We start from the raw sequence: 10,755 nt of genomic DNA on the forward strand, positions 1-10,755 counted from the left end.
ATTGTACCGACCGTCTCGGCTAAAACTTCCTTTTATTTTGGTGATTTATGCGTGAAAACCAGAAGCGTCTTTCGCTTACGTCGGCTGACTTGCCGATATTTCATTCTCTTTGAAAATCACAGCCTGCGAAGGGAAGGTGTTTTATACCGGTCTTGTGATGAGCTTTATGTTTATTGCTGCATGGTTGTGTTACAAATTAATGTTTTCTTTTTCTCAGCTCTCTTGTATGCTCAGTACTCACCCATAGTAGAGTACTAAGTACTCTAAACACTCACGCATAGTATAGTACTAAGTACTCTAAATCGTTACCCACTTTGTTTTCTAAACACTCATGCATGCTGTTTCCTTACTAGGTCTGGGACGATATTACGCTCTCCCACAGTAGAGTAATATAGTGAGTACTCTAAGTCATTAAACAAGTTTTCTTGACGCGATGTTGTTTCAAAAAGTAAAGCAGTGTCCGAATTGGCCAGTAATTCACCTTCATTTACACAGTGGTCCATTATAGGAAACATTACAAGGTGTCGTCCACTCTACAGCCCTATACCAGTCGGCGGATACAGCAAGCTTCATGCATGCGCAGTGAGAGTACTGTCGGTAGTGCTTTTTCTCCATATACTTGAATAGTTGGATACCGCAGACCAAATCGTCACAATGCATACCGTTCACGTGACAAAAAAGCAACGCACCTGACCCTTACAGCGCCGACAGCGGCGTCGGGGGGGGGGGTCAAACTTTCTTATTTCCGGTGCAACACAGGCAAACGTCCACGCCAATCACAGCCTTAGAAAGGCCTATAAAATACTCATCATGTAACTTAGGCTCATAAATAAAAAGATGGTGGTCATAAACCTAAAGCAGCGTGATGAGGAAGGCAGTATGGGTAGCTGTAGTGAGCACAAAGTTTATCGTTCAGCAGTGTGGTAAACAGCGCTAGAATAAGGAACTGAAGCCGTGAAAATATGCGACAAATTAAAATATATAAATCGGTTCACTTCATCTGTTCGACCTTTTACATTGACATGACAAGGAGGGCACACTGAGCGATTTCTGCAACTACCGACATAAAGCACCACAAGAAATGCACAGAATGAAAACGCATGGGCGCACATGTTATGTAAAATTAAGAACAATGTACATAGTAACTGTAGGTTTTTACACGAAATGAAACAAATTTGTGCAAGCAATATTTCACGCAGCAAACAGACGCTTGCCATAGCGGCACTCTGATGATTATCTTTTTCAATTGACAAAAAAGATTATACTGCGCATGTCTTAATATATATGCCACATGTGTTATCCGAAGTTTGCGAGAATTGTTACATGCAAACTTAGGTTGTTGCACTGTTGTTAACACCTTTTGTATTCCCGCACCACATCTGCAAGTGAAAGGTGCCACCAAAAAGCAGGGAGTATAGGCAACGGGAAAGAACGAAATCGCTCTGCCACGGTGTGAAAGGGATTTTCAGCACTACGTGTAAGCAGCGCATCTCAAGGGAGTGGCTTCGCACTGCTAGGAAGCAACGCGCTCAGCAAAGTTCCGAAAGAGACACTGAATACGAGAAACGAGAACCTTAGTTACGATACATGTCGGATGGTAGAAAGTACCACGTTAAACACTAGCGCTCGTTTCTGCCCTGGCGGAAAGATTGGCTGGCGTTCATATGCTCCGCTTCACTTCCGATGCCGGTAAAGTCGCACTCACCTAGTATCTTACTCTGCGTGTGCAACGTCTGGCGTTTGTGACTGCATCCTTACGCAAAGCTGGTAGGATCTCTTGCGTTGTGATCTCACACAAGAACACGTCACTGAACACGAAGGAGTTGATGTCAGTAGTGGAATTCAAGCGATTCGCATCAGATTGTCCGAAACAGACAACCAACAGGCACGTGTGGAGCACGGCACAGCGTAAAAACTCGTGTAGCGTGCGCGGACAGTTCTCGTCAGAGTTCATGTGTTCTGAGAAATTTATTATGGTGCAATATGCTTTGTACAAGACTGCAGTTCTTTCCTTCATCACTATTCGACCGATCATTAGATATTTTGTGTTGTACAAGGCTGCACCTGTTTGCGCCGGAGTAAGTGGTGCAAGCATGAATGCACATACTGGTTAGAACAGTGGCATATCTATACTGCGTAGTGAAATATTCTGAACAGTTCTGAATCTGTTCACGTAAAGGGAAATGACGGCTGCACGCTTGCACTTTACGGAAGACACTTTGCCGCAATGCCATCGTTTCACAGAGCAAAGCAACGAAAGCTACGAAAAAAAACAGAAAAAAAAACACTGCGCGTTTCTGCACGTAATTAAGTTTTCTAGCGCATGTACGCAGTGATTGAGCTATTTTTATGTGAATGGGTATAGTCAGGTCCGAGGTGAATTTTCGATTGAGACGAAGTAAAAATTTATCAACAATAATTACGTTGCCCTCGCAGATTGCACGATGAAGCCTTTACGATTGGAGTACTTGATTGCTAACAAAAGTCACAGGGCAACTATAACATCTACCAAGGTTTTTCAGAAAGTCTGCCCCAAAAATTGCTCATGAGCAATCGCGTTGCCGACGTGCAGCATAACACTCAAAAAAGAATTACTTATTGCTTACCTCAAGCATGCTTGTATGCGCACAATAAATAAAAAAAGTCTTCACTAATAGCTATCCCTGCGTTCAGGGCTGCTTCACTGAACCTAACATGAAAGACATTCTCATAGGCATGCAGTCACAAACATCGACAGTAAGAAATTCGTACAGCAAAGTAAGCAAGACCGAAATGTAAATATGAATGAGCAAAAACATGCCGCGTATACCTCCCATTCCTCCTTGTAAGCGGAGCCGTTCTCGACTTGTGAAACGCTCTTCGGCCCGACGTGGGCTACGCAATCTGTGAGATAAACGATTAGGATATCTGCTCTGATCGGGCGGGTTGTTGCAGTGATGCTTTTTCGAATACAAATCTGTTGCTCCAAACGGCCACTGTACCTGTCGTTTACTGTATTTTACTGCGATTACTTTACTTTTACTTACTGTCTTCACAAGCATGCGCATGGGTAGGGGCATGGGGGGTGTCGTGTATTTCATAAGCAAGTACACAATCTGCTCAAACTACCACCTATAGTTACATCAAAGAGGAAAGATGATGCACTCCCCTCCGCTCCCTCCCCCTAAAGGGCCGATGTGAACCCCCTCTCTTCCCGAAAACAATCTATGTAAATGCGTGTTCGTGCATTTCACTCTTTCGAAATGCTATCGCCGTTGCCCATAGAACCTGATTCGCATCTCGGAGTCGGGCATACCAACAGGTTGTACCTGCTTAGTTCCACGACGCGTGCCTAATATGCTCGGAAAATAGTTACCATCTGGATCGCTAACGTGCGCCTTTGGTGTATTGATTGCAAATACTTGTGATATGCGCGATACTGCCGCCGTTGTATATATCTCAATGTCAATAGACGCTCTGTCGTCTATTGAGATTCAGCTGTGAATGGGCGCTTGTAGTGTTTGTTTCCTTCTCCTCGACGGACACGTGCTCGGCTGCTGACTAAAAAGATGCGGGGTTGCATTTCCATGAAGTTGTGAGTGTCGTTCTTCGCCGTCGCTTTCTTCGGTGGTGTGCGTATTTAGTGCCCAAGGCACTTTGAAGAAGGCTGAAAGAGGCAATTTGAATAACTACCACAGGTTTCTAAAATCTTACGGTGTTTTTTATCCAGCTTTTCTTGTTGCTAAGTCATTCTTTGATCAAGGTAAACTACGCTCGACGTATGCTCCCACAGTTATGCTGTCGGTTGCCATAACTAATATGTTTCCTTACATGTTGGCGCTCTGTAATATCGTTGACTTCCATGTAAATTTCTTGACAGCACCCTTCATCGGTGAATAACACCTGCAATTGCTCCCGATGTCTGTCGAGACAGGCGTACTCACTTATCTTGCTGGCCAAACTTCCCGCATCCATAGATTCCACAACTTGCAAGTGATGTATGAAACAGACTATGGCACCGGTAAGGCGACCAAGTTAGTCGCAAAGCGAATGATCTCAGCTAGTCGCAAATGGCTGTTTTGATCACAGAAAGTCTGCGCTGGCTCAATCACTCATTGCTTCATTTTTCAGTCTCGAACCTCTTCGCCAATTCTCTCGCCCTTTCAGCTGCCAGCCTCTCTCGCTCCACCACCTCTTTCTCCTTCTGGCTTACCCAATTCCGTAGTTCGGCGCCAGAAAGACCCATCTTCTCACCAAGAGCTACTAACTTTTCGAGATCGATGGTGTCTCGCAAATAAAATCTTGCTTCGTGCCAAAAAGTATCTGCCTAAATCAGTCTATCAGAACACTCCCCTGCACTCGTTAACGAGAACACTGCGCAACACACAAAATTGTTTCGATAGCAATATCAACAACTCGAGGCACTTTCTCACTACTTTGGACACACTGTGCACCAAAAGGTCCTGTCGCGGACGCCAGATTAATTGTCACAAGTCCCGTTAATTAGAGAGCCGATCGCTTGGCTAATTCCAAGGACCGAAGTATCGGCCCCCCGAACCGCACCACGAAAGCATGGACAATTTAGAAGTGGTCCTTTTTGGCGCGCCAGTGGACACCGGCTGTGGCCCAAAGAACAAGTCAGAGCTGAGAGTTGATAAACAAAACAAAATTATATTCTCAATAACGGCAGATCAAAAACAATGCACAAGTATGCACACTCCACAATAGTTTAGTACAATATGTCACCAATCAAACAACGTACTACATGGTACAATCAGCCACACTCTAAATGACGGACACGGACAACAATACGTACTACAATGCAGTCGCATGCATTGAACCACCAAGACACTTAAAGACTAAAGAGATAGAAAACCTATTCAGTCCAAAGTTCTTGGAACAAAAGTCTGGATGATACTCTTCCGAGAATCACTCACTCAAAGTCCAGCGTTGTTGTCGTTCCGCTGGCCCCGAAGTTTCTCTTCCAGGAAACCGCTGTCGTTCCGCTGCCCCCAAAGTTTCTCTTCCAGGAAACCTCTGTCGTTCTGCTGCCCCCGAAGTTTCTCTTCCAGGAAACCTCACGTCTTCACTTGGCCGCTCTCCAAGCCTCAAACTTCTTTGCCGGAGACACGTCGGCTTCACCCACGCCGCTGTTGCCACGCGTCTTCGCTCGATAGCGGTAGACACACGCTCTTGCCTGTAGCTCGAGCCTTCACCCCTCAGGTGGAAATCCTCTTCTTCTCCTGCTTTGTCTCTACGGACAAACCTTCGCCAACTACACGGCGGAATCCCTATGCACTCTGGCGCTAACTTCCGTCTTCTCGTGATCTCCCATCTCCGCTGCTCGGTTAAATACCTTCCGCGCGCGATTCCAGAAAGTTCTCATCATTTCGTCGGCGCGATACGCAGTGAAGGCTTGGGAGAGGGCGAGAAGGTTCGAAGGCCGTCCCCGACGGATGACTCAACCCGGCATCACCACGCCCCTTTCCATCGAGAATTTTCTAGGGCCTGCTCGGCCACCGATGCGAGGAGGTTTCGTCAGTGAACCTACGCTTCCGAGCGGAGAAGGACATAGGCAAAAATTAACTATCAGCATGGTTTATAAATAACCATGTTTGTATACCTGCACTACCGAATTTGTATTATTGTTGCGATTGTGTTTATAAGATATTTACAGAGAAAAATAGCCAGACAGTCAATATGGTGGCTGCGTTTCACAAAATCACGTCGTCTTCTTTCCACACTACAACGTAGTCGTGACAGTGACACTAACACCACAACAATATTATCGTAAATATGCTGGTACATCCAGTACATGTCTACAGTTCTTATTTCACAGTACTCATTAACTTAATAATCAAGTCTGAAACTTCAAGGTGTGGCAGTTTTAGGTCATAATACTACATTTGAGCCCTGTGTAGAAGGCTTTCTTCGATTGACATCTGCTGTATAAATATTTTCTAATGCAACAAGTCACACCTGGATCCTAATGATGCAACAGATATTGGTCATAATACAGGAATCAAGCACTGCGTAGAATGCTTTTGGGTATTTTTTTACTGTAGCCGGAATACGCTCTAACGCAACCGACTGTGCCTTACACTTCATGATGTGACAGATATTGATCATAAGACTGCAACTGAATTCTGTATTCAAGACATTTCGGCGTTTTTTTTCAGGCTAAAACATTCTATAAAGCGACAAACCGGATTCAAATCTTCATGAGGTCAGACATTTGTCATGAGATGGCAGCTGAACGCTGTATGAAACGCTTTTTTACATCTTTTTAAATTGTCTGCAGCCGAAATATTCTACATGATGCAAGAAACTGCACCTGAATGTTTATTATGCAACAAATATGTCTTGTCAGAATAAACCTAAGCACTGCGGGGAACGCTTTCGGGCGTTATCTTTATTTGTTTTTTAGTACAGCAGTGCGATGCGGGGCTATAGTGCCAGAGTGGTACACATAAACACAAAATTAGTGCATATAAACAGTAATATAACAGTAAGAGCGAGAGCAGAAACGAATATTAGTACCTCCTTAATGCAGTCTGGTAAAAAATGAAAAAATAAATCAATAATAATATACAAGTGTCTACAAAAGGTGAGAGAGCCTGGTTTCACGAACTAAACCAGGTAGATAATTCCGGTCTTTGATAACTTATAGCAAAAAAACTTGGTCTGAACACATTTGTGAGCTCAAACAATGGCTCTAAATTAGATTGTTATTGCAGATCAGTGCTGTTTTGAAGGCTTTTGTACTTTGTTGGTAATTTAACTGTCCTTTAACATTTACAAAATGCGTCTGAAACTTCTTGATACGACAGCTATTGCTCTTGAGTTGCAGTCAAGCATTGCGTAAAGGGCTTCAGCATGTCGTCAGTAGTCAAAATATCCTGATTGATGGATTGATCGATGGATTGACTGATTGATCGATTGATAGATTGATTTATTGATTGGCTGGCTGACTGACTGACTGACTGATTGATGCGTGGTGTTTGATGTCCCGAAACCACCATATGATTAAGTAGTCAAAACACCCTATACCGTAATAAGGCGTGCCCGAAGCGGTATTACGCGACATGGTAATTGGATTGCACAAGAGCCCTCTTTAAAAGTCTTTGACAAGTTTTCTTACATAACTAAACTGAATATCTTGATATTTCGATAATGCTTAGGTGTATGCATAGACCAAGTTTATGCATATACAAAAAACTGAACAGAAATGAACAGTCCTGGCAAATACAAACAGAGATTTATTGTTCGAAACCATCTAATTATTTTTTTACCTCAAATCAGTCAAGATAAAATATATGCACAGTTCTGAATGGCCTCATAAGTCTTGGTGGTTGCATATAAGGCACTGCTTCTATTTTTTCAAAACGAAGTGCAGTACAGTAGTGCACTTTCATTCATTCTGTACATACATGTGGTGACATGCTTTTCTGTTCTTATTTTCGTGTCACCTTGCAACTGATGTCAAATGAGGTGCTTTTCACTTAAAAGGATTTCAGTTAATTATCTCTACGACTGTAAACAAAGCGCTTGCTATATTAAACTGTAAAACGATGAAGAAGCGCCATTGTTTGCCTAGCTATCAGACACAGGGTGGACTATATATAATGTGTGTGTGTTAGAATGCAGCCAAACAAGATATACGCTACCGATCGTGGGAGAGAAGCAGAACGAGAATCAAGGAGTGGAATAGGAGGCAACGCGGGCAGCACTTCATCATACAATTTTTTCTTCAATCACCACAGCAGCGAACGTTCAAGTTTTTATCTTATCCATGAATGGAAATGAGACCGCTGACAGCTGAACGTGTCAGCGTCGCTGGTACGCGGCACAAAATCACGGCAAGCTGTACAGGTGCGTATCCCGCCACTAATTTTAGGTTGGGGGGGGGTCAGCTTGAAGTAACATCGAAGAGGGGGTTGGGGTTATTAGTTTGCTTTCATCAGCACAAGAACCTCTTTGATAGCATAAATACTGTTATTGTGTGCGTGCAGTGGTCCCCCTCATTAGGCGTAAGTCGTAACCGGTGTTAGGAGGTGGGCAGCATGGCTTGGAGGGAACGGGGAGGGGGGCGATGACACAGGCTTAGGGGGAAGGGGGTTACGCGAATGTGAAGCACGCCATAATTAAGGGCATCGCAAATTTTAACCGTCTAGTGTTCATCAATGTGCACGTGCGTAGCACAGTACACGCGGGCCTGTGGCATTTCGCCTGTACCGAAATGTGACGGCCGTGGCGGTGTCGAACACATGACTATCGCTTCAAATGGATAAAGTAGTAAAGCGTACCCGACATAAAAGATGTGCGCGTGTAGAAGTGTAATAAGCGTTGCAGTCTGTGCACTTGACCCGCGAGCATCCGACATCGCATCCTTTCTTCGCGGCTATTAGCTAGAACCGAAATTCCGCTTAGTCACATATATACTGGCGTATTTCCGAAAGGCTCGATATTTTTCTTGGCGTGTGCAGTGCGATGACAGCGCTCGTCAAAGAACACGATGTGGTGAAATTTCCGGAGCCCTCCACCACGGCGTCTCTCACTGTCATTTCGTGGTTGTAGGACGTCGAATTTCAGCTAATATCACATACTTTACTTGGTGACGATTAATAAGCCAGTGTTCCAATGGCCGCTATACTTTCGCTTATCAGCGGCACGATAAACGGGCGGCCACTTGCTCTCTTCCATGCACCAACTTCCGATCTAGTACCAACTTTTGGTTTTCTGTACTTTCTCAAGATCTGTTTTGAAAATTAAAACCGGAAGAAAATTGATGATTCCGGTTCAAGCTCAAAGATATAATAATTACACAAGACGCATTTTGGGAAAAGTTAAATGCAAACTAACTGTCCCAATATTTGTTACAAATTTATTGACTTAGTTCACGAGAAGGGCAGATGGGTTTTTTGCGTGTGTAAAGCTAGAATGGCTCCCATAACTGGTTAGCGGAATTCCCCTTCAAGCAAATATTTGTTCCCTCCTTCAAGGAGGGAACAAATATTTGTCACAGCGCTTTCCTCCTTGTTGTGTGAATATATGGGACTGACTATGCCCGCATAATGATAGTATTATTATGTGGGAGTTTCACGTCCAAAAACCAAGATATGATTATGAGAGACACCGTAGTGGAGGGCTCCGGAAAATTCGACCATGTGGTGTTCTTGGCATGCACTCACATCGCACAGTACACGCGTCTTTGCAATTTCGCTTCCACCATAATGCGACCGCCACGGCCGGATCTAAACCCGCGACCTGCGGGCCAGCAGTCTAACATCCTACAGCCACTGATCGACCGAGGCGAGCAGACTACGCCCGGAGGAGCCGGCGTCTTCTGGTCGTACAATTGGTCCGAGCTGACTGTCGTTTAACAAGCAAATGAAACCTTTGTAGGGGTGAAACTTGTGGCGGCAGCAGTAACCACTGTTCACTATACTCTGTGACAACTATTCTGAAAAATAAGAGGAGTATAGCCATCGCCACGCATTATCACCAGCCTGTCCGTACATGGAATTACAAAAGACTGCTCGTTGGTAGGCCCAACAGTTTAACACGAGAACAGCTGGTGTGAATAATCCCCATCACAAAATAAGGCATGGTGGAGGATAAATATTACCAGTCATATTGTCACATCGTTGTGACATCGACGAAGAAATAAATCGGCTTTCTTAAGCTGAAACTTTATTTGGGCGAACCTGCGTCCGTGAAACAAATCTCAAACTACGGTGATACACCCGTAACACTTACAGCGGCAACCAGAGCATAGACCACCGATAAAACTGACAAGCACTTAAGGGCGCCGGCTTTCATACATGTGCTATCGAAGAATTCACCGTTATCACTTGTGGCCACATTAAGACTGTTCGCGTGGTGCGCGCATTCTTAAAGGAATGAAGTTAAACAATCACGAGGCTTGCGAAACAATGCCGCGTGGTCAACGCCGAGCGTCGGAAACAGTCTAAACCCAGATGCACCAAAATAAATGAGTGGCCCTATCTTTCAACGTTGGCTGCCAACTAGCGAGGCATATACGTTTGCATGGAATACCATATAAGATGCAAACGTTTTCATACTATAACGTGCCCACGTGTTCCTAAACTCAATGCTGTCTAGAATTCTTTTTGTAAGTAGAGCCCCTATGAGAGAAAGAGGAAACGTATGTATCTAGTATGCATCAATATCGGACATTGACCGAGGCGATATCTTTCCATTTCATATCTGTAATGGCAGGCTGCCGCGTATTCTTTGCGTGCATCAGTGCTTCAACCTGATCTCACACTTCACTGGATAAAAAAAATAAAAAGCCAACTATTATGACACGACACGCTGTAACTCTTCTTCCCGTTCTGGGGGTGTAGCTCAGTGGTAGAGCGCTCGCTTCGCATGTGAGAGGTCCCGGGTTCGAACCCCGGCACCTCCAGCCATCTTTTTTTTTGCAAGCCTCTTTTTTTTCTTCTGCGTAGCCTCTTACTAATTTGAATAATCTTTCTCACCAGCTGACAGCACTCACTCAATGCCAGTTCGATCTCCTGCGCCGACAAGTATTGGCTGCATATACAGACACAGCTCAAATCACTAAAGATTCCGTTCACTCGCTTTTAAGGGAAGCTTTTGTGAGTTAAATATTGCGGTGGAGGCAGCATCGTACGTGAAAAAGAGGGCTCCAGCGAATCTACCTAATATTCGGGTGCGCAAAAATGCTATCCTACCCTTGGAGGCGTCCATCGGAACATGACTTTTTATTCACTCATATTATAATAATTC

The 10,755-nt window shown here is 44.3% G+C and overlaps 1 non-coding gene across 1 annotated transcript; it reads left to right on the forward strand.

Moving 5' to 3' along the window:
- The first annotated feature begins 10,339 nt into the window (after positions 1–10,339).
- TRNAA-CGC (transfer RNA alanine (anticodon CGC)) lies at positions 10,340–10,411 on the forward strand. The gene has a single exon. It is a non-coding gene; the product is annotated as a tRNA-Ala (tRNA).
- The last annotated feature ends 344 nt before the right edge of the window (positions 10,412–10,755 follow it).

This window comes from Rhipicephalus microplus, chromosome 3 (assembly GCF_043290135.1).
Source record: "Rhipicephalus microplus isolate Deutch F79 chromosome 3, USDA_Rmic, whole genome shotgun sequence".
Lineage (NCBI taxonomy): Eukaryota > Metazoa > Arthropoda > Arachnida > Ixodida > Ixodidae > Rhipicephalus > Rhipicephalus microplus.